Below are 24,363 nucleotides of genomic sequence, written 5' to 3' on the forward strand. Positions count from 1 at the left end.
TCTGGTATTCCCATCTCTTTCAGAATTTTCCACAGTAGCAATTAAATCTTTAGAGCAGAAAAAACAAAAAACAAAAAACAAAAACAACCAGCTTGTGTAAGGCTGGAAGTCCCCCAGGGTGGGGTCAGGTACAGATCTCTCTGAGTGCTTCCCTGCACCGCCCTGCTGGCACAAGTGATGCTATTCAGGTTCATAGACATCACTGATCTGAACATTCATGCCACCCTCTTCCTCTTCTCTGGTCGAGGAGGAAACGTGGCTCCTTGTCTCAGCTCCGTCTGTCTCTGACTGGGACATCTGTCCCCATGAGTGGGTGTCACTCCAGTACACAGAGGTGAGCCCCATCATCCCACGGAAACTCCTAAATGCTCCAGGGGGGAAGCCCTGGGAAGTTTTACACAGCATAGTAGGTCCGTCCAGGGAACCAAGGACAGACCTGACCAGCCTGACCCTAACCCTAGGCACGTTACAACATTGCCCCATCTGGGCTTCTCCGTGGTCCATGCCCACCAGGCTGGCACGTGGGCTGCGCCATGGGCCTCAGTCTGTCCATATGTGCAGTGGGGCAGTAAGTGGGGCTGTAGGAGAGCTCAAGGGACAAGACTACAAGCTGCCCAGAAGGGTGTGGCCTTGGGGTCACTGTCCCATCATGCACTAATATTTAAGAAGCATGGATCAAACCTTCTAAAGCAGCCATGGCTTCTGGCAACCTCATGGTGCTGGCAGCACCCAGCACCTCTCAGGGAGGTGGCGAGTCTTGGCTACTGTGACATATCCCTGAGCTGACTGAGAGTAGCACATGGCCAGCACCTTGCAGCTCTGGGGCCAGAGTCCTGGCCTCCTTGCCTCTGGTGTCTGCAGGATGGAGCTCCTCCCCGAGGCTTTTTCCTGTTCTGGCTTTCAGATGCGCCACATCCCATGGTTCATGGCCCTTTCCCCACATTGCTCCCGCTCTGCTTCCATCGCATGTCTCCTCTGGCTCTGAGCCTCCAGCCTCTCTGCTCTCAACCCCAGAGACTACCAGGCTCATCTCCCATCTCACAGCTCATACCCCTTTGCCAAGCAAGGTTCACAGATTTAGGGTTAGGACGAAGGTATTGTTAGGGACCACTCTCCGCCCACAAACCAGCATCTCAGCTGCTACTCAGGCACCCTCCCTCCTCAGGTCCCCTTGCTGTCCTTTCTCCTCTTTGTGCCTGCTCCAAGGGCTTTCAATCCCTTGGCCTGGGATCTGAGCTGACATCTCTCTGCAGGGGTGGGGTTGGCCCCCCAGGTCACCCAACTAGTGCCTGGTAACTGAGACTTTTCTGCTATTGGTTCTATGCCGGCAGGGCATGCATCTGCTCCCGCCCCACCTTGCTTGTCCTTTAGAACACTGGTAACGTCATTCATCTCACGGCTGTTAACCCAGGTGGGCTACCTGAAGGTGGGGGCTGGAGACACTGCCTCTGATACCCAGTCCCAGCCACCTAGCACATTAAGCTGATTTTGTTACCTTTAAAAATTTAAACTGATACTTGTGCAGTTTTTGAAAGCTTGTAAGTATGTTTAAAACAACTCAGGTAAATGAGTGTCCTTTTTGACTATAGATCTTATGAAATTTAAGTATAAGCAATGATTTCTGGTAAAGATTTAGGTTCTGAACTTAGATGAACTGTAAGCATAAAACATCTGGGAACTTTGAAGACTCAGCAGAAAAAAAGGAAAGTAAAATACTTCATTAATAACCCCTGATGTTGATTATATGTTGAAATGATAATTTGGGGGCTATTTCAGGGTAAATCAAAGATTTATTAAAATTAATTTTAACTGTTTCATGTAAAATTACATATGAGGCTGTATTATATTTTTATTCAATCGTAATAATCTAGATGCACAAGTTTAACAAACAAAACCTGAAGGTTTAATGGGCCACCTAGTGGTGAGTGACGCTGGAGGCTGTGAGTCTCTGGGTGGCAGAAGAGTGTGTACTGTGTATGTCTGTGTGTGTGTATGTGTCTATATGTGTGTGTGTCTATGTGTGTCTGTGTCTATGCATGTCTCTGTGTGTGTCTATATGTCTCTGTGTGTCTTTGTGTGTATCTGTGTGTGTGTCTATGTGTGTCTGTGTGTGTATCTGTGTATGTATCTATGTGTGTGTGTGTGTCTGTGTGTGTATCTCTATGTGTCTGTGAGTGTCTATGCGTGTCTCTGTGTGTGTGTCTATGTGTAACTGTGTGTGTGTCTGTATCTATGTGTCTGTGTCTCTGTGTGTGTATCTATATGTGTCTGTGTGTGTTTATGGTTGTCTGTATATCTGTGTGTGTCTGTGTCTGTGTGTGTGTGTCTATGTCTATGTGTATGTCTCTGTGTGTCTCTGGGTGTGTGTGTCTGTGTCTCTGTGTATGTGTGTGTCTGTGTCTATGTGTGTGTGTGTCTCTGTGTGTATGTGTGTGTCTGTGTCTCCGTGTGTGTGTGTGTCTCTGTGTGTATGTGTGTGTCTGTGTCTATGTGTGTGTGTGTGTCTCTGTGTGTATGTGTGTGTCTGTGTCTCTGTGTGTGTGTGTCTGTGTCTCTGTGTGTGTGTGTCTTTGTGTGTATGTGTGTGTCTGTGTCTCTGTGTGTGTGTGTCTGTGTCTCTCTGTGTGTGTGTGTCTCTGTGTGTGTGTGTGTCTCTGTGTATGTGTGTGTGTGTGTCTCTGTGTATGTGTGTGTCTGTGTCTATGTGTGTGTGTGTGTCTCTGTGTGTATGTGTGTGTCTGTGTCTCTGTGTGTGTGTGTCTGTGTCTCTGTGTGTGTGTGTCTTTGTGTGTATGTGTGTGTCTGTGTCTCTGTGTGTGTGTGTGTGTCTGTGTCTCTGTGTGTGTCTGTGTATATGTGTGTGTCTGTGTCTCTGTGTGTATGTGTGTGTCTGTGTCTCTCTATGTGTGTGTCTCTGTGTGTGTGTGTGTGTGTGTGTGTGTGTGTGTCTACATGAGGTGGGTGTGGTGCTGCACACAGTGCTGACTACACAGCGATGTGAAGCCCATGGTCTCTGCCACAGAGGGGTCAGTCTGGGCCTCAGTCCCCAGCACAGTGGGCAGAGTGGATGTCCCCCTGACCCCTCCTTTGCAGAGGGGGCTCAGCTTACCAGCTAGGGCCCAGGGGAGAGGCTGGTCTCCACCCAGAAACAAGGCCCTGCCATGGGCTCCCAGAAGGGTGTTCCAACCAGGAGCTTCCTCTCCCTCTTGCCGTTGGCTGGACCATGCAGAGGCTCTTGGGGCCTGGGGGGTGTCCTGGACCCCACTCACCACCTGTCAGAGGAGATGGGTCCTGGAGGGCTTAGGCAGGAGGGCCAATCTGGGTGACAAATGATCCCCCTGCAAGGCAGCAGACTTCTCCTGGGGTGTTTCCAGCAGGGGGCATTTCCAGAGAGAGCGCTGCTTTGCTGGTTACTAACTGCTCACGGACAGTGGCCTCCTCACCCTTCCATCAAAGTCACCTCCTGGGGTACCGTGTCCCAGACTCATTCAGCCTCTACCCCACCCTGTGCTCAGGAAGTGGAGGTCATGTGGTGGATACCTGCCATCAGCAGCTGCAGTGGAGACATCTGACAAGTAGTGACTCTTTCTCTGGGAAGCTCTCCAGTCTTTGAGGGGCCGTGAGTTCTCCAGGCAGGCCAGGGGACAGTGGGCTGGAGGCCCACAGCAGGGCCAGCGGGGAGTCGACCTGAGCCTGGCCCACCAAACTCTTGGGCTCCTGGGTGGCTGTGGGGCCGGTGGTGAGAATGACCCAGGTAGGGGTAGGAGTCTGGTGGCCCTGGCGGTGAATGTGTATGTCAGGGGAGGTACATGGCAGCCTGATCCACTGGGCACCAGTAGAGAACATGCACACCCAGAGTTCTGTGTTCATGGTGTTCCGGTCAGGGCCAGAACTGAGAAAGCCAGCAAAGCCAGCCTGAGACGAGAAGCAGGGAGCCCAGTGGTGAGCAGGGTGGGGCCACGGAACCCTCCAGAGCTGGGGCCACAGTGATGGGACATTGGTCCTCCAGCCCTGGGTCTGCTGAGGTGGCTGTGGCTTTATCCCAGCGATGCTGTCCCGTGTCCCTTGAGGTCCTCCCGCCTTGTGAAAGCTGGGAGGTGGTGGCAGCCTTCTTCAGCCATTGTGGGTGAGCAACAGCACTAGAAGACAGATGTGAAGCAGGGCGGTCTGACACCCACTCTCCCGGCATCTCCCTTGGGCAGCAGGTGCAGTGAAAACCCTGTGGGCACGGAGGGTGGCTGCTTACTGGTCACACAGAGCTGGACGCCGCCCTGGTCTCCACCCCTCACCTGTGTTTCCTACCTGTTCTTCCTCTGTGTTTTGATAGAACCCTTGGGCAGCACCTCCCTAGGATGCATGTCTGAGAAGGTGATGACGCCCAGAAGGTGATAAGTCAGCCAGCTGCTTCAGGACCTTGGAGCCACCAGGAACACAGGCAGGCTGGCAGAGGTGCCCGGTCACCACCCTCTCCTGCCCTTTTGGGCCCCTAGAAAGCTGCGGCTGTGCAAGAAACCTGCCCTTGGAGGAAGGGCTCCACGCGGAAGGAACAGGTGGACACGAGGGACAGGAACTGGCTTCTCCATGCTCTGAGCTCAGAGCACATCAGCAGCCCTGGGCCCCTGGGCCCTGGGTCTGCCCAGCTACCCCAACTCCAGCAGCCACAGGACAGCGGGTATCTTTGCCAGTGTCTGCAGGCAGGAGGGGAGGGACATCTGGCCGGCTGCCGGTCCTGCTGAGTGAGAACCTTGGGTGCATGAGGGACTCAGCTTTCCCAGGAGGGAGGGGAGTGAATCAGCTTCATGGAGGAAGGTGACCTTGCTGATGACTTTAGGAGCACTGCCTCTGAGCCAGATTCTCGCTCTTGGCTGTGTGTCCAGGCAGGTGTGGTTCTTCCATGCCTGGTAGTCCCCGTCTTCGATACAGCAGAAAAGGAAGTTACAGGATCCCCTAGCAGGCTTGCTTCTCCCATCCCTGTGTATCCGGGCACCTGAGGCCTCAGGTGTCCCCTCGAATCCTCTTGGGAGGGGGTGTCCTTGACCGTGTCCTCTGGACTCAGCTGCCGAGTGAGCCGATCTGAGCCTTGCCTCAAATCATCAAGGCCTTGGCTCTTCCAGGCCTGGACTCGACGTTCCCCTAAACAGAAAGCAGAGGGTGCCACTGGCCCTGGGTTGTTTCTGCCTTTTGGTGATGCTGTTATGAAGAACTCTGTGAACATCTCCTCAAGATCCCGCTTTTATTCCTTCCGGTAAATACCCAGAGGCAGAGATGCTGGGTCAGACGACAGTTCTAGGCTCACTTTCTCGAGAGGCTGTGTCCTCTTTTCCAGCTTCCTGTCTTTTACTTCAGTGGAATCATTCAGTACGTGTGTGTGTGGCTGGCTTCTTTCATGTAGATTATATTTGCAAGATTCATCCTGGTTGTCTCATTCAGTGGTAGCCTCTTTCTTTGTGTTGTTGTGTTGTGTGCCATTGTACGAACATGCAACAGTTTATCCAATAAACAGCACATAGAGGGACTTCCCTGGTGATCCAGTGACTGGGACTTAGAGCTCCCAGGGCACGCCACCCAGGTTTGATCGCTGGTCGGGGACTAGATCCCACATGCCACAGCTAAGGTCCTGCATGCCACAACTAGGATCCAGAGCAGCCAAATATATAAATAAAAATATCTTTTTAAAATGGCACATAGACACTGGGCTGTCTCCAGCTTGGGGCTGTCATGAATGGTACTGCCTGGGGAGTCTGTGCAGAGCTGATGGGTTCAGGGTATGCGTGAGCCTTAACTGGATTTCTGTAAGTTTAGCCAAGCAAAATTCCAGTGGAAAGGAGTTGTGTCGTGCTTAAATACCTGATGTACCTTAACACACCTGACAATAGCCACACACACTTATCAGATACTTCCGAAGAGGAGTCTAACCCTGTGACAACCTCTCTGCAGGGCAGACAGGCTCATCCCCCCCACCCCGATGTTATAGGTCAAGATAAAGCCTTGAGGTTAAGCAGCTTTCCCGGGTGCCACTGCTGGTGAGCGGAGAGCTGGAATGCAGGTCCTGTTTCCCACAGTCTGCCTTTATTCACCTCTGAAAGGCAGGCACTGATTTTTCCTCTTCACCACTCACGTTACCTTTTAAAAATTATGCTTTAATTGCAAGGAAAATATTATGACAGTGGGCCTGCCCCGGCCGCCCTGCCGCTTCCTCTTCTGTTATTACAGTAATCGACTCACTGAATCGGTTGAGAGGAGGGGCCCGTCTTCCTCGTCTGTGTTTGCCGGTCTCGTTCAAGTGCGTGCCTCTTTGCATTATGATTCCAGATAATTCAATTGGAAGTGATTTATAGAACAAAATCGATGGGAACGGAAAGCTGATTAGTCAGCAGTGGAGCTAGGAAACCCATCGTCTTGTCATTTCTCCTGGTTGGTAGTGAGAAAGTTCCTGACAGTTGCTTGGTCACCTGAGAGCAGTGACCAGGGTCAACGTGCCCTTGACCATCTATTTATTTACTCATTCCTTTCCTGTAAGACAGTGCACACATGTTGCCACCCAGATTTCTCAGCCCCTTCACTCCACTTCACAGTGTACAATGGATACCATTCCATGCCCGTAAATATTCTTCTACAGCTTTCTTGGTGGCTACATCCTGTTCCACCATAATTTACCTAACTTACACGGACTGTTTCCAGCTTTGGGGATTATGTAGGATGACTATCCTTGCATGAAAATCTTCCAGCAGAAACTTATTTCCTACGGACATATTTCCATGAATTTTACTGGGATTTTGGTCTGTCTTTGCACTTTCTGAAAACGACACACCCATTTCTACTCCTCCTGGCAGAGCATCAGTTCAGTTCAGTTCAGTTCAGTCACTCAGTCATGTCCAACTCTTTGCGACCCATGAATTGCAGCACACCAGGCCTCCCTGTCCATCACCAACTCCCAGAGTTTATCCAAACTCATGTCCATCGAGTCGGTGATGCCATCCAGCCATCTCATCCTCTGTCCTCCCCTTCTCCTCCTGCCCACAATCCCTCCCAGCATCAGGGTCTTTTTCAATGAGTCAACTCTTTGCATGAGGTGGCCAAAGTACTGGAGTTTCAGCTTTAGCATCAGTCCTTCCAATGAACACCAAGGGCTGACCTCCTTTAGAATAGACTGGTTGGATCTCCTTGCAGTTCAAGGGACTCTCCAACACCACAGTTCAAAAGCATCAATTTTTGGGTGCTCAGTTTTCTTCACAGTCCAACTCTCACATCCATACATGACCACTGGAAAAACCATTGCCTTGACTAGACACACCTTTGTTGGCAAAGTAATATCTCTGCTTTTTAATATGCTATCTAGGTTGGTCATAACTTTCCTTCCAAGGAGTAAGAGTCTTTTAATTTCATGGCTGCAATCACCACCTGCAGTGATTTTGAAGCCCCCAAAAATTAAGTCTGACACTGTTTCCACTGTTTCCCCATCTATTTCCCATGAAGTGATGGGACCAGATGCCATGATCTTCGTTTTCTGAATGTTGAGCTTTAAGCCAACTTTTTCACTCTCCACTTTCGCTTTCATCAAGAGGCTTTTTAGTTCCTCTTCACTTTCTGCTATGAGGGTGGTGTCATCTGCATATCTGAGGTTATTGATATTTCTCCCAGCAATCTTCATTCCAGCTTGTGCTTCTCCCAGCCCAGCGTTTCCCATGGTGTACTCTGCATGTAAGTTAAATAAGCAGGGTGACAATATACAGCCTTGACGTACTCCTTTTCCTATTTGGAACCAGTCTGGCAGAGCATAAGAATGCCTTTTCTCTGTCCTTTAGCCAGAATTGGCTTGACAATGTAAATCATCATTTGCCAGTTTGGCAGAAGATGAATTGAATGTCATTGGCTCTTTCACTGTGTATCTTTGTTTCAGGCAAAGTCAGGCATTTGACATGAGTTTCTCGGTGTAGTTGGTGAAATGCCTGTTCAAGTCTTCTGCCCATTTTCTGTGGATGTGCCAGTGCTCCAATACTTCAGCTACATTTTCAGAACACTGTTGACTGTCCATCTGTAACATGGATTGAAACACTTATTCTTGGTTTGCCATTTGCTTTTAATTTTGGTTTATGGTATCTCTAACCATATAGGCATTTTAAATTTTCACAAGGTCAAATACATCAGTCTTTTCCTCAGTGGTGCTTGTTTCATCATCCCAGAATAATAAAATGATTCATCTGTGTGCCCACTATTTTATCTGTCTGGCAGACTGGGGTATGTGGTGACTCAAGGCTTCTAAACGATGCTTCAAGTACTTTACTTACATAATTAGCTGAGGGTCTTGCATTAGTGACCAGAAATTGCAGACAGAATATAATTATATGGTTTTTAAATGGGCTGAAGTTGATAGATCTTCATCAACCCCCATGAATACAAAGTTTTCCTGGTGGGTGGACTTGGAAAGGGTTGTCTTCCCTTAATTCATCATCTTTCATCTTCTGGGTGGTGACCCATGAGGTCAGGGTCAGTTTCAGAACCACTGCTGACCCCAGCAAGCGCAAACAAGGTCTCAGAGAGGGGAGCCTGTGAAAGCCATGGAAACATAGGAACAGGGTTCTGCAGATACCGCCTGTGTGGGTATGGTTGGGCTCCTTGGGAGATGTGAACACTTGAGTTGCTTCTGCTGTATCTGGAGGTGCGAGGCACGGGGCGCAGTTGGTGCTGGGTGGGTCTCAGATGGACCTGTCTGAGGTCACCCTTGTGCCCGACAGGCCTGCCTGGGAGAACGCCATTGTTTCTAATGCCGGGCGACATAGGGAAGAATCAACTTGTGGAATTTCATAAATCAAAACTATTTTCGTTCCAGGGATAGAAAATTGATCACGGTCTAAGCCATCACGTGTCAAGCAGATCCGGGAGGCCCGACTCCCTCAAGCTCTCTCTCTGCCAGAGAGCCCCGCGCGTCAGCAGTTTTCCCGGAAAGCAAGCGTTTTATGTTTAGCATCCTTGCAGCCGATGACTGTAATGTTGCCGCCTGGCCAGACAGGGGATGCGGAGGGCGGGCGCTCCACTCCTAAAAATCCTGGTCCTTGGATGACCCCTGGGGGGGAAAGCTGAGGCCTCTGGGCTGGAAGCCGCTCAGCCCTCCGGCCCCTCCAGCTGCCCTCACCTGTATTTCTTCCTTCATTTGGCATGGGCTTGTGCCACCACTGGACATATCTGGAGGAGTAGACTTTTAAAATGGCTTATGCTCCTAATATGGAGACGGGCGGGTTTCCCAGGTGGCTCAGTGGGTAAAGAACCCATCTGCAATGCAGGAGCCATAGGAGACGTGGGTTGGAGATGTGGGTTTGATCCTTGGGTTGGGAAGGTCCCCTGGAGGAGGGCATGGCTACCCACTCAAGCATTCTTGCCTGGAGAATCCCATGGACAGAGGAGCCTGGCGCGCTACAGTCCATGGGGTCGCCAAGGTCAGAGTGACTGAAGCAACTAAGCATGCACGCACGTTGCTAGTCACCTTGGATGCTATTTAAAGAGGAAACCACATAACCTAAGATTAGCCTGCCCACGGTGGACACACAGTGGCCCTCACACTCCTCTGTGTGTGGCCATCAAGCTGGAATGAGCTGGGGTTCCAGCTGGCCCACAGCTCGGAGAATCTGCCCGTGTAGATTGAGAGGTTCCCCAGACCAAAGCCTCCATCACCCACAGTGGGGGACACACCTGGGCCCGCAATAAGCGCACAGGGATTTTTGACATTTGAAGCTGTAACAAATATTCTTTATCTGCCTGTCATCCATCTGTCTGGGTTCTAAATTGTCAGAAAGTGAGAGCTGACAGCCAGCTTCCTTGGATGGGGCCTGGGGAGGGATGGTGAGCTTCGGGAGTACGAGTCTCTGGGACATGTCGCCAAAGTGTAAGGAGAAGGATGCTGTTGGAGGGTGGTGAGGTGTACACTGCCCGGCCCTGAGGGATGTTTGCCCACAGTCCCACATCTCTGCAACCCTGGAGGCAGCCAGGGCTGTGTTGGGGCCCGGCCAGCCAGTTGAGTAAAACAGCTAATGAATAACACCAGTTAAATCTGGGCCTCTCTCAGCTCTGAGAGTGCTCCGTTGGCCCCCAGCCCGGCGCTTCCCGGCGCAGGGTCAGTGCGTGGGTCCTCGGAGAGCAGGGGGCAGGAAGTGCCGGCATCATTGGCTGGGAGTGTGGTCCATTTAGCTGAGCTGCTATTTTTACCCTTTGTTCTCCAGCGAGGGGTTTTTCTTCATCAGACACCACCCCCGCCCCCCACCTGTCTGTCTCTCCAACCAGCAGCATCTTTCTCTCCTCTTGGAATCTCAGATACTGCCACCTACCTGGGCAAAAGTCAAGCAGCTTGGTCCTCACAGGAAGAGGAGGATGTCACCCACAAGCACTCTATTCCTTGTTAATGAAATTGTGCCCAACAGGCATGAGCGGCAATTTGAATGTTATAAAGCTGCTCAAATGGGTGTGAGGGAGAACTTTCGGAGGGCACTTCCCCTGCAATTCCCGAGGGTGAAAAATTTAAATGTTCCAGGCTGCCCAGTCCAACTGTGCATCAGGCCACAGAGTGATTCGGAGAAGCGTTTATGACAAATAGAGGCCACGTGATTCCCAATGGCCAGTCTCCAATGGCGGCCTGTTCACCTGGACAGCGGCCACCGATGCTGGGTCCCCAGCCTGGGGCTGGATCCTGACACTGCTGTGAGCCATCCCTCAATTGGCCCCTGGAGGACAGGTGGGCTGCAGGGCACCCTCCTCCCACCGTCCCTGGTGCGGACAGCTCTGGCAGAGAATGGCTGGCCGTCTCTGAGAAGCCAGCTCTCACAGGAGGGGCAGGGGCAGGTGGCACCATGCCCCAAAAGCGGTCCCAGATGGGAGCTTGATGGGAGTTGCTGGAAGGCTGGGGCTGAGGGCTGGGGCTGAGGGCTGGCCCGAGTGGCCCCACCTTCCCACTCAGGGCCCCTCCCGCCTGGCCATGCTGCTGCCACCGCAGGCACAGCTCCACAGCTCGAGGGGAGCGAGCACAGTGGGAGGGGGTATAGAGGCCTTGTCCTCAGACCCCAGCAGGGCTGAGACCCCCGCCTGTCTTCACCCCTCCCAGCCCAGCTGATGGCGCGGTCTCAGCACAGAGCGTCCCTGAACTAACTTGTTCAGGGGCTGCTTTAACCAAAGGCCATTAAGCTGTCATGGCCCACATGTCTCACGTCCCCCTTCCTGCCCGTGACCGCGGGGCTGGGTGTGTGTGTGATATGCCTGCTTCCCGTCTCCTCCTTCCTGCTGAGTCACTGCTGTTCGGCCAGACCGCCCCCGCTGCCAGCTCTGAGCTCATCCGCTCTGCCATCAATTATTCACCCCCTGGAGCTGGTGTGTGGGGTGGGAAATTTGGGTCTGACTAGGTCTCTGCCATCCCAAGCAGCCAGAGTGGCCCAGAGAATGGGAGGTAGGGGCCAGAATGGGCTCCAGCCCTCTGCTCCTAACTCCATGTGTGGCCTGGTGGCCCCCAGCTCAGACTGAGTCCAGCCCTGCCCTCCTTTCCCCATGGTGGAGATGGGAGGGTGGGCAGCTGGTGCTGGTGATAAAGATGTTGGTCAGATTTTGATGCAGGAAAGGAATATGTTGCTTCAAGCTGACTTAACCCAGCTTCTGGCCGCACTCTGCCTCCCCCACCAGGCACAGGGCAGCTCAGGCCTGGTCCTCACTGCTCCCTGAGTTGTACTGAGCACCGAGCCAGCCACACACTGCAGGGCTAAGTCCACTTTGTTGTTGCTATTGTTCAGTTGCTAGGTTGTGTCCGATTCTTTGAGACCCCATGGACAGCAGCACTCCAGGCTTTCCTGTCCCTCATTATATCCTGGAGTTTGCTCAAGCTCATGTCCATTGAGTCGGTGATGCCATCCAACCATCTCATCCTCTGTCACCCGCTTCTCCTCCTACCCTCCAATTTCCCAGCATCAGGGTCTTTTTCAATGAGTCGGCTCTTCGCATCAGGCAGCCCAGATATTGGAGTTTCAGTCTCAGCTGACATTCACTTACTTATGACATATTTATTACTCTTGCTTCATTTGATTTCTCAGTATCTGTTGAGGATTTCTGCATGTCCTGGACTGAGTGTACGTCCTCCTAAAATTCCCCCAAATGCATGTGTTAAAGCCTTGCCTCCAATGTGATGATGTTTGGAGCCAGGGCTGTGGGAGGCAATTAGGGTTACATTAGGTCATGAGGATTTGGCCCTCGTGGCAGGATTAGTGGCCCATAAGGTGAGTACTCTGTCTGCATGCACACCAAGAGCAGGCCCTGTGAGGACCCGACAGGAAGGGAGCTGTCCACCAGCCAGAGAGGGAGCCAAGAACCAAACTGTGCTGGCCCTGATCTCGGACTCCCAGCCTCCAGACCCCTGAGAAAGTGAATTTCTGTAGTTTAAACTACCCAGTATGTGGTATTTTGCTGCAGCGGTCTGAGCTGGCTAAGGCAGCCTTGATGTTCATCAGGCCTGGCCTCCCCTGAGGCTGTCCAGGCGAGGCCCAGCACACCCTCCAATACCCAGGCCTGACCAGCACCCAGGCTGACATAGACAGAGCCCCCAGCAGCTGTGGGCATGTTGACATGAGCAAAGCAACCCCCACAGCCAATCCTTCCTTCCCCAGGCCACAGGGGGCTCATGGAGAACGGTGTCCCCAGCTAGATGCAGCTGATCTGTGTCCCAGGCCAGCCACTTGTCCTGACATGTTTCCCCTCTTGGTGGTTGGAGGCTCATTGTCCTTGTTGCACGGAGGTGACTTCAGGGGCTCATCTCCATCAGATTCGGGCACTGGGAGCCATCAGGGCAGGGCTTTGTCCTACTGTGTGCTGGGACTCCACCTGTGGGGCCTCAGTACTTTTTCCTGAACAATGGGCCTGCAATATCTGCCCTCTGGTCATGGTAAATATGGCTCTGGGTCGACGTCCATGGGAGGCCCTTCCTCACCCTTGATGGAAGAGGATGCAGGAGGTGGGTAACGGCTTGCGTCTGTCCTGGCATAGCTAGCCCCCACGCTCCTAGAAGCTTGTGTGACCCGAGCCTCACACAAGGAAGCGGAGGAGGGGAACCACAGCAACGTGGGCACATGGCCGAAGTGACAGCACCACGCTGACCCTGGGGACCAGCTTGCTATCTGTCCATCTGGACTCAGGCAGGTGAGGCCCACAGTCTCTTGACTAGGGAGCTTTAAGCCAATAACTTACTGAAAACAGTGTAAGTGTTAGTTGCTCAGTTGTGTCCGACTCTTTGCAAACCCATGAACTGTAGCCCACCAGGCTCCTCTGTGCTTGGAATTCTCCAGGCAAGAATACTGGAGTGGGTAGCCATTTTCTTCTCCAGGGGATCTTCCCAACCCAGGTATCGAAACCAGGTCTCCTGCATTGCAGGTAGATTCTTTACTGTCTGAGCCACCAAGGACTTTGTGTTTATTGAGCACTTACTGTATGCTTGGCCAGACTGCACACACTGTATCCCCCCCCAACTTCTCTCTCACACTCCCCATCCCAGCCTCCCCTCTTTCCTTCCCTTCCTGGGGCTGCAGGACTCAGGCTTCCTCTCCCCGCTGTCCACACTCCCAGTGACCTCAGCCAGTTCCAAGGCTTCAAGGTCACCCAGATGTCGATGACCCCAAATTGACACCCACATTCCAGACCTTAGCCCTGACCTTGTGTTGACCCTGGATTCCTGCTCTTCAGTGGGAGGTCCAGCAGGAGTCCCGAGCCCCGTGTGGCCAGGCAGTGCCCTCCTGCAACCCTCTCCCTGGCGAGGCCAAGCATCAGCTCAGGCACAAATTGGGGGCCGGGTGGGGAGCCCTCCATACCTCTGCTTCCCCACCTTTCTCTCCACGGGTGTGGGGATGACCCGGAACCCACTGCCAACCCTCGTCCTGCCTGCCCTTCACTGGCTGCTCGGAGCAGCCTTGCCCACCTCCTGTCTCAGCCAGCCTGCTGAATTATTCACCTGGCACGGGGCTGTGTTCTCCTGGACCACATCCCATCCCTTTGGTGTTCTCTTAAGTCATCTCTGGCTCCAGCCTGGAGCCTCCATCCATGCTGTTAATGGACCTGCAGCGGAGGCGCCTCCCCCGTGGCTGGCACAGCCTGGCCCGCCCCTCCCTTTCCCGCAGCCCATCTCTGTGACCTGACCCCGCGCTGGCCCGAGCCCTCGCTCGGCTGCCTGCCTGGCACATTCACCATGCCAGGCCCAGCACTGCAAACATAGGCTCCAGCCAGTCACCAAGCCCCACTCTTCACCACCAACCAGGCAAGGACTTGGGACAAAAATGGGCTCCAAGTCTCCCAGGGCTGGGACTGCGCATTTTCACCTGTTGTCTCTGAAAGTTCTTCCCAGTGGCACAGGAAGGGTGGCGGCTTGGGTGTGCTTTGGGTTGTGCATGTGTGTACACACACGTATGAGTGTGTGTATGACATGTTCACACGTGTCATGTGTGCAACACTTTGTATTCAACACAACTTCCATTGCGCTCTGACCTCTGTGCACATGCGTGCACACTTGCACACATGCACACATGTGCAAAGGCCCTGGCCATGCAGGATTTGGAGTTTAGGGCCTGTGTGCCCAGGGACTGGTCAGCCTGAGCACCCCAGATTTGGTTTCAGGGCTTAGCACTGCCATTTCCTGCTGGTTTGACCAGAATCACCCCCCAATATCTGGGTCCCTGTAAGACTTTCACACCAGCTCTGCTGAGACAAGGGTCCCATGACCTGCAGGCCTGTGTCAGCCCTGTCTAATCCGGTAGGCAAGGAGATGTGCAGATGGATGGATGGATAAATGGATGGATAGGGAACACCCAAGACATGGAAGCAATGTAAGGGTCTATTAATGGATGAACGGATAAAGGAGATATGGTACAAGCACAAAGGAATATTACTCAGCCATAAAAAAGAATGAAACCCTGCCATTTGTGACAACACAGATGGACCTTGAAGGTATTGCACTAAGTGAAATACGTCAGACAGAGAAAGACAAATGCCATATGATTTCACTCACATGTGGAATCTAAAAATGCAAAATGAAACAAAAGCAAACTGATAGATACAGGGAGCAAACTGATAGATACAGGGAGCAGATTACCAGAAGGGAGGGCTTTCGGGGTGGGTTGCAGCTGGCCTTGTGGGGGTGACCACTCTGTAGTGTACACTGATGTTGAGCCCTAGCACCATGTACCTGAAACTTCTATAATATTAATAGTAAAAGGCCAGGCAGAATGGTAGGAAGTTGATTATTCATGTCTCAGATGAAAGAGGAAACCTTGTCCCGCACAAACCGCTGCCTGAGAAGCCATCACTCTTGACAATTGCAGCACTTTCTGCCCCAGCAGAAAGCCATGTAAAATTCTGCCTTTGTGTGGTGTACAAACCTGACCGCAGCCTGCTGCCAACCCAGGCGTCACTGTCCCAGAGAACACAGGCCTTGGTGTGGGGCCAGCATGGCCTGGCAGCTGCTCTCCTTGGTGCTGAAAGCAAGCTCACAAAGGGAGGTGGGGGGCTGTGGATGGTCCTGAGGTCACCTTGGACAGTTTTGGCATCTGCCACCCACAGAGACCATCTGTGGCCTGAGTGGACAGTGCACGGGGCAGGTGGAGAGCCTCCAGGAGAGAGGCCCCATCCCCAAGAGGCTGGTGGTAGGCACCCAGTGTCCCACACTCAGGTCCTTCACTTGGGGCAACATCAGGGTCTTCAGTAGAACTGAGCCCCAAGGCTCAAGGCAGTCACCCCTCATCAGCTTTCCCTCATGGCCTCTCCTCCTCCTGGTCTCTCTTCCCAGCTCCTTGAGGCTTTGCTGGCATCACCTCCATACAGACTATGTACCTACCCCAAACCTCTGTCCAGTGCCTGCTTCAGGGACCCAAACAAAGATGCCAGTGTTCCCCACTGTGGCAGCCTAACCAGGGGCTGGCTCTGGGCAGTGTGTCCACCAAGTGTTCCTTGAGAGGGGGTCCCACTTCTGCCCGCCAGTCTCCCAGTCCTGGGATGAAGTTTACTGGAAGCCGCTCTTCCTACAGTGGGTCCCAAGGACCGTCGGTCCCATAGTCGCTACATTAGCTGTGTGGTCAGAGCCTCAGCTCATGGTGTCCCAGAGATGGGCTGCAGGCTGGCAGGAGGGGCCATTTGACATTGGTGCCATGTGCTCCCGGGTGAACTCATTCAGGAAACCCTCCTCTCTACAGACACTTGTCCACCCCACTCCCGGAACCAGTGCTTCCAGGCAGCTTTCCACTCAGGGAGGCACTCATCAGACACACTCTTGGAGCGGCTTTCTTTAGCGAGTATAAGCAGCATGAAGCCACCAAATTAGGTTTCCACACTCGCCCTCAGGAACACATAGTTCACACATCTGTGGAATCCTAGAGCGGCAGTGATGCGTCATCCACTTGTGCTCCTGTAGCCTCAAGGCAGCACCCAGGCAGCCCAGGAAGTGTCGGCTGCAGGATGAGCCCTGGGGGGTGTTCAGTCCTGCTTGGGTGGCAGCCCCAGGGCGGGGTTCCTGAAGCGCTTCCAGCCTCGGGCGCCTCTCCCCGTGGGTCTGGGTCTAAGCGCTCTCCCTCCGCAGTGTGCCCCAATGCATTGCTTCTCAGTCATCACACTTTACAGATGAAACTGAGGCCCAGATGCAGCAACTTGCCCAGGTCACACAGGCCCTCGGTCCCTAGGCTCCAACCCATTCAGCTGTGGAAAGTCCAGCTGATCTGGGCTGAGGAGTGTGGCCAGCAGGAGGGACACATGGCTCTGGGCAGGGCCACCTGCTGCCACCTTGGGCTAGGAATATTCTGTATGTCTGCTGGCCACATGCACTGCTCCTAGACATGCCCACAGCCGACTCTGATGGGAGAACCAGCCGCCTTGTCTGTGTGGTGACCTGTCACCTACAGGGGATGTGTGTGAGTGGCCTGTGTGTTTGGGGCATGTGGTCTGTGTTTGTACAGCCATGTCACACCTGACTGTAGGGCAGGTGGACCTTGCATTGCAGGTTGGGTCTGAGGGGGTTCTGCTTACATGTTATGTGTTCAGCTCAGCCATGTGTGTCCAGGTGAGTGCGAGGCAAGTGGGGTGAATTCACTGTGACTGCAAGCCCTGGAGTTGGTGTGGCTGCAACCTGCAGAAGCATGTTGCTTGTACTCAGAACACGGGTGCACACCTATCCCTATTCCCAGAGGGCACTCAAGGCCCAGGTGGCCAGCAGGCCTGGGGACAACTGGGAGAAGTCACCTGCTCAGAACTCCTACCCAATATGTGGGTCTCATGATTCACATCCCTTCCCCGCAGGAAGTCCTCCCTGATAACTCACCCAAAGCAGGTAAGGAGTGACTGCCTTGACCCCTCCCACCCCATGCGCCCTGCCTCTACTGGTCTCTGTTGAGCACGGCACAGAACCTCCTCAGGTGTTTCCTGAGTGGGTTAGGATGAAGATGAGCACAGAGCTTGACAGTACCCAGGCCTGTAGGCTCTCTGGAGCCAGAAGCCATGAATCCTTCTGAGACTCTTGCCACTGCATCACAGGCCTCCTTTGGGAGAGCGGGTGGAAGATGTGACTTAATCCCAGAAATACCAGGCCTCCCCGCCTTCTGGCAGTGGGGTTGGGAAGACCCCCATCACACTGGGGAGGGAGGAAGTGACTTCACAGCTCCATCAGCTGGGCCTTGGTGCCCAATTCTTTGGTCAAACACCAGTTCAGGTGCTTAAATCAGCCAACTTCAAGGAAAATTGTGATGTGGGTGGTACCTGTCCTGACATCTCTCCTCAAGGCGTCCCCATCAGTGTGCGCACGGAGTGGGGGACTTCAGCGGGAGATGCTAGCGGGGGCGTCCAGCCTGGCAGTGGCCCCACTGGTCGGGGGGAGGGCACAGTTTACCGGTTTTGCTGTTTGTCCATTTCCCCCTCAGACCAGAGAGGCAGTGACAAGCACCTCTCGGCAGCAAGGGATTGTCTGCTGTCACCTAGCACACACATACCCAGGTTCCTGGACGAATATATTCCAAGCAGCCTCAGTCTATGGGTCTCAGTCACGGAAACTCACATGTAACAGTTAGGCTGGGCTGCAGACTCAGGGACAGGGTTGGGGTGCGGGGAGTGCTAAGTGCTTTCTTTCTAAACAGCTTGACAGGAGGAGCAAATAGAAGTGAAGTGAGAGACCTGCAGGCCCTTGTGAAGTCCTCCCAGAGGAGGGGGCAGTGGGGAGGGGGTGAGTCGAACTGGGAGTCCTCTGCCCTGCTGGGGGCTTTGCAAGAAAGGGTACTGTGCATGGGGAGGGGGGCGGCTGCTCAAACCTGGTTTCTTAGGACCTGGGGTCCTCACCGCCCTGCTCTCTGAATGTTGTGTTCCAAAGCTTTCTAATGCTCGTTTTTGAGTGAAAGCAGCCATTGCCACTGGTTTAACACCCAGACGGTGAGAAAAATGCCAGTTGCCCCTCTCGCCCCAGCCCCTTGCCCCTCCCCCAAGTTGTCCGCAGAGCAGTTTCTCCAAAGCCTTAGGAACAGCTTCTTGATCAAACTCGCTTTAAAGCAAACCCCTCTCGCAACAGGACCATGCAGCCTCTAGGGACTGCAGGTTCCTGGATGTGGGGTTTGGTGCTCGAAGACCCCCACAATCTATGCGGCTGCTACTGGGGCCTTGGTGTGGCTGCACCAAGACTCCAGATTCGTTCACCAGGCCCCCATTGCCGTGCAAGCCTGCAGGGCCTCCCCCGCCTGGAGCTCCTCCCTCAAGGCCAAGTTCAGGCAGGAACACAGAAAAGGGGGGCAGGCCTGGGAAGGGTGGCTGCCCCCGAGAGGCACCCACAGGCCTCTGGGTTCAGGGTCCACTAGGGGCCGGGCTTTCCTGCCTGTTTGCCTGGCTCTCCCCACCAGGAGCTGAGCAAAGTCTTCCCTTTGACCCTTGGGTGGTCATGAGGGTGCACGGCTGGCCCAGGACACTGACGCTGGGACATGTGGTCACTTGGCTGTGATCACCCAGCAGGCCCCATGCCAGGCTGCCGGGGTGCTGCCCCCAGCCAGGTCACACCGTCTCTGCACCTTTGCTTCTCCTGGAAGGCCTCCTGCCCCTGAACCCATGGGCACTAAAGACCCCAATGCCCCCTGCCAACCGCAAACCCCATCTGCTCAGTCCCCATTCCCTGCTTGGTTGCTGAGCCATGTGGGGAGATGCTGCCCAAGAGGGACCTTGCCAGCCGGGCCTGTGTCCCCAAGTTGTCAGCATGACTTGAGGCTCAGGGAAGCCCTAGGGTAGCACAGCCAGCCCTGGGGGGACGGACACTGCCTGGCAGCCTTCCCTGGCCCCCTGCTGGAGGCAAACCCCACTTTCTGGCAGGGATGAGAGCTAGCCTCCAAGAGGAACTCACAGTTCACTAGAAGCCCCATCCTACGACCTCCCATCATCCCCTGTCCTTGATGACCGCCCCTCCCACAGGGAGTACTGGGAAGTGAGCCCCGCTGGGATCTCCCCGCGATGCCGAGGGTCTGCTCTGCTCAGGAGAGGCCTCTTCCGGGGTAAGTTGCCAAAAGGGCACAAAAGCAAGATCCACGGCCTTTGTTCACTGTGACAGCCCCGCTCCGAGTCACACGCCCCAAGGAGCCAGCCCTCAAAAAGCCGAGGACAGGAGCCCGTGTGGGTAGGTGTGGAGCAGCCGAGGGTCCCAGTGTATCTGGGAGACCCCACAGGCCCCCATAAGGGACAGGCTTGCTATGCTCGGGGGCCCTCCAGATAATCATCCTGGAACCATCATTATTACATGGGGGAGAGAGACAGAGAGAAAGAGAGTGAAAAAAGCAGCAGAGAGAAAGCAGGGGAGGGGCTGCAGGACTGTGCCGGGGAAGGGGGCTGCCTACAAGGCTCAGGGTGCCACCTCTCCAACTGTTGGATGGGAGGAGGGGCACCTAGTGGCTTTGCTCTGTGGTTCTGGAAACTTCTGCCTGTATTTGAAGCCCAGTTCAGGTGTTCCATGGGCTGTGACCTTGGATGAGGCCCTTAACTTGCCAGAATGTCCTTTCCAATCTTTAAAATGGGGCTAATAACAGTGATCTGGGTGAAAGTGCCCCCATGAAGAGGGACTGGGAACCCAGAGGCAGGAGGGCTCCTGGCACCAGCCTCCATGGGGTTCGCCAAACACCAGCTGCCAAACATCATTCCCTCCCGGCCCTGCAAAAGGGACAAGGGGCAGAGCACTGACTTGTTTTTATTTTATTTTTAAAACAGGCCTCCCCCAGCAGGAGGTCCCTCCTCAAGGCCAAGTGGAGCTTCAGGGGTGAAGAGACCCACCTGGGCCTGCTGACATGAGGAGAACAGCTGAGACTGGAGCCAGGTTGGCCCGGAGCCCACACACTTGACCCCCATGGGCCCACCCCGGCAGCACAGAGCTCCAGCCAACAGTTGGGAATACCTGAGCAACTGGTAAAGACCCCCACCTGCCACTGCAGGAGACCTAAGAGATGCAGGTTCCATCCCTGGGTGGGGAAGATCCCCTGGAGGAGGGCATGGCAACCCACTCCAGTATTCTTGCATGGAGAATCCCATGGACAGAGGAGCCTGGCAGGCTATAGTCCATGGGGTCACAAAAGAGTCAGACATGAATGAGGCGACTTAGCACATACACACAAGCAACTGATCAGCTGAGGGACAGACCTGACTATGCCCTTGGCCTCCCTCCTGGACACACCTGGAGAGGGACCCGTGTCACCATGCCATTTGGTGCCACTTTTTCTGCACTTCCCTCTGGCAGGGTGGGGTATAGTCAGGCAATGTGCCCACTGCTCTCCGCTGCCCTTTGGCTAGGCTCTGGTCCCCCGAAGCTGTATGGTCCTCATCCCAGGGTGGACATCATGGGAAGGGCGTGAGTAAGCAGCACAGACTAGCCACAGAAGTGGTTATTAGCATGTCGTTATTAATTATTGATAGATCAATACAATTAATACAGTGCCTCATGAATAATTCATGTGTCGGCACTAGGTCTTTTGAGGGTATAGTAGAAGCTTGGCAGGCCTGTTTTCAGGCCAGGGATTCCCCAAATATAGTGAGTCTCTGTGTTAACACCCTCATTCCGAGTTGCGCCTGGAACCATTAGCGAGCAAGCATTTTAATTAAGTTGCTGAGACTCAGATTAATGGCTCTCGTCTTCCAGCTTAAGGGTTCTTCCTCTGGCATCAGTACCTGGGGCTCAGAGACACACAGAGGGGAGGGCACAGGGTGGGGCTGGGCGCCTGCAAGCCCAGCTCCCCAGGGTGCACCCACGGGCATCCCCACATGTCTCCTGCCCACCAGCCTAGGGCTCGCCTTGGGGCAGGCGGTGAGCTTGGCAGGGAGCTGTCCACAGGCAAGTCCTGAAAATGCTCTCCACTGGTTTCTCTACTGTTTAAGGAAGCGCTATACCCAAATCCCCGTGCCTGATCCACTGGCCTGCCTGGGCAGGTTTTCCTCACATGAAGAAGGCAAATTACTACCCAAGGTCCCTCCATGAACCACTGGCCAGTCCTGGAACTTCCTGTCCCCCAGCCTTCCTCTGTGCTCTGTCCAGTCCCCCGATAGCCTCTTCCCAAGTAGGGAACTTCTGGTCGGTCAGGAGGACCTTCTGTTTGCGGGTGACAATGCACATGATGTGCAGGTGCTATTTTTATTGTTGTGTTATTATTACAATAGGAATGACTGAAAACTGTGCCAAATCCAGAGCTGACATGTCCTTCATTGAGAGTGGCCAGAAGTTCAGTGCCGTGGATGGGGGAGGGACCATGGGGATGGATGAGGGTTGGGGGAGGGTCTTAGTGGGGGTACTCTGCTGACATAGAAGGAGAACAGGAGGGAGGCTCATGGGGAGACTAGGGCACCTTCCCGGAGTGAGAGACTCTGGATATTCCTGGAAGCATGTCCTGTATCCCAGGATCTCCCCAGCTCTCTCTGCCCCCAGACACCACACATCAGGGCAAGGATGCCGATGGTGGTGTTCCCCTGGTGGGCTGTGAATCCCAGGCATGCCATCTTTAGTTCCTCACCCTCGCCATGAAGAGGAAAGCAGGGCAGCCCCAGCTTAGATGAGAGCAGGCTTGGGGATCTCCCATAAGGTCCCAGAACAGGACTTCATGGCGGCCTCTGCACATGGGCCTGGCAGCTTCAGGGCAGCACACGGCCTTCCCTGAGAATGGCTGGTGGGCTCACAGGGCCGTCCTCCAGTGAAGCGGCTGACTCTGCCTTAGGTTCACGTAAGAGGCCTCTCCTCGCCTCCCGGTGGCCTTGGCCCCTGCCCCTGCTCTGCTGACCCCCATCTTCCCTCCCAGTTTCTCTTCTCTGAGGAGACAATGGCCACATGGACAGGGGTCCTACTTGCAACTGCCAGAGTGGGCAAGGTGGGCAGGGGGTGGCAGCCCCACCCATACAAGCTCACTCTGACTCTCGGACTCCAATCTGTCTGAGTCATGATGGAGTTAGGAGGATGGGGAAACCTGCTCCTTGCAGCAACTTCCCTCATTCTTGGCTCCAGGAATTAACTCTCTGAGGCAATGCTGAGCTCCGCTGCCTGAGCAGACCTGCTAACAGAGAAGCATCTCTGACAAACCTGAGCAGGGACCCAAAGTCCTTCAGTTTCAAGAAAACAATCGGGTGTTCCTGGCCCTGGTTTTTCTCAGCAGAAGCCAGTCACCCACCAGTCCTGCCACCTCTGCCAACGACTTCAGCTCACCTTTGTGTCTCTGGTGTATCTGGGAATGTGGGGGCACAGGAAGGTCTGGGCTGGACCTGGGGTCCCCGCCGGGCCCCCTTCCCCTCTGTGCTGGCCAGAGCCCCTCTCCCCTCCCTGATGGACTGCAGTGTCCACCCCATCCTCAGCGGGTCTTCAAGCAGAGCTGTGACCCCCCAGCCTTGCTCCTCTTCCCCTGCTGAGCAAACCAGCTGGAAGAATGTGGCCTCCTGTCCATCCCCAAAACCCCTCTGCCAAGCTCAGGAGGAAGGGGGCCAGAAGGGGATACGCCAGGTGGAAAGAGTTACCTTGGAAATGGAACCACTATAAAACCTTCAAAGTCAGGGACAACCCCAGAGGACTGCAGAAAGTTCAGTGCCCCCAAAGCTGCTCTCTAGGATTTTCCAAGTTCTGGGGGACACAGAACCCCTCCTCTTCAGCCCAGCCCCTGAGGCCCTCCGGAGAGACACCAGAGGGGTTTGGCAGGGACTGTCCCAGGGAGTTACTGCAGCTGACACTGCCTGGGTCAGGCCCCAACACCCACAGGAGGGCAGGACAGGAGAAGCAGAAGGCCCACCCAGGGAGAAGCAGGTCATGGAAGCTGCATTTGGTTCATTTGGGAAGAGTGAATGTGTGGCTATTGATCTGATATTTTTATGCAGGACTGGGGCACTTAGCCAAAGCGAGGGATGAGCAGATTCATACACATCATCATTGGCGTCTCTGGAGCGATGATGGGCTTACATTTAAAGCTGTGACTATGGCACCCCACTCCAGTCCTCTTGCCTGGAAAATCCCATGGATGGAGGAGCCTGGTAGGCTGCAGTCCATGCGGTCGCTAAGAGTCGGACACGATGAGCGACTTCACTTTCACTTTTCACTTTTCACTTTCATGCATTGGAGAAGGAAATGGCAACCCACTCCAGTATTCTTGCCTGGATAATCCCAGGGATGGGGGAGCCTGGTGGGCTGCCGTCTATGGGGTCGCACAGAGTCGGACACGACTGAAGCGACTTAGCAGCAGCAGCAGCACATGCAAGTAGTCCTGTCAGTGATTGTGTCCCTGGTTGGTGCTAGAAGATGCCAAAAAAAGGCCTCCATAGGGTCTAGCCCTGCTCCCCTGAGAAAGCCGTTTCTGGCAGGAGAGCTGAGAACTATGGTTCAGCTTCGCCTGGGGTCTGTTGGGTGTCATTTGCTTTTCACTCCGATCTTAACTGGGAGCACATGACCTGGCCATCTCCCAGTAGACGGACTTCACCCACAAGCTGGGAACCCCCCTCCCACCCTGGGTGCCTGTCAGGGCCCCACGCTCCCACCCACCTCCTGGAAAGGGCCCGTGTATCCTGATGTTTGACCACCCTCGGAGGCACATGCCTTGGGGACCAGTCTATGTCCTCCTGTGAGCCTCTCACTGTGGACACAACAGTCCTGGAAAACACTAAGCATCTACTGAAACCAGCCCTTCAACGGCCCGGATGATACCCATCCGGGTTTCAGTTATATTAAGCCTACAAAACATGTGCTTCTTGTTGTTGACATCTGCATTGTAACATTTCTACTTTTACTTATTTTTAGAAATAAAGTCAAAGCCCAGAAAAGAACTTGACAGCCCCCCACCACTATACATAGAAGGCTGAGCCCCCCACCACTGCATGTAGACCGCTGAGCTGTGGAAGTGA

This window comes from Bubalus kerabau, chromosome 13 (assembly GCF_029407905.1).
Source record: "Bubalus kerabau isolate K-KA32 ecotype Philippines breed swamp buffalo chromosome 13, PCC_UOA_SB_1v2, whole genome shotgun sequence".
NCBI lineage: Eukaryota > Metazoa > Chordata > Mammalia > Artiodactyla > Bovidae > Bubalus > Bubalus kerabau.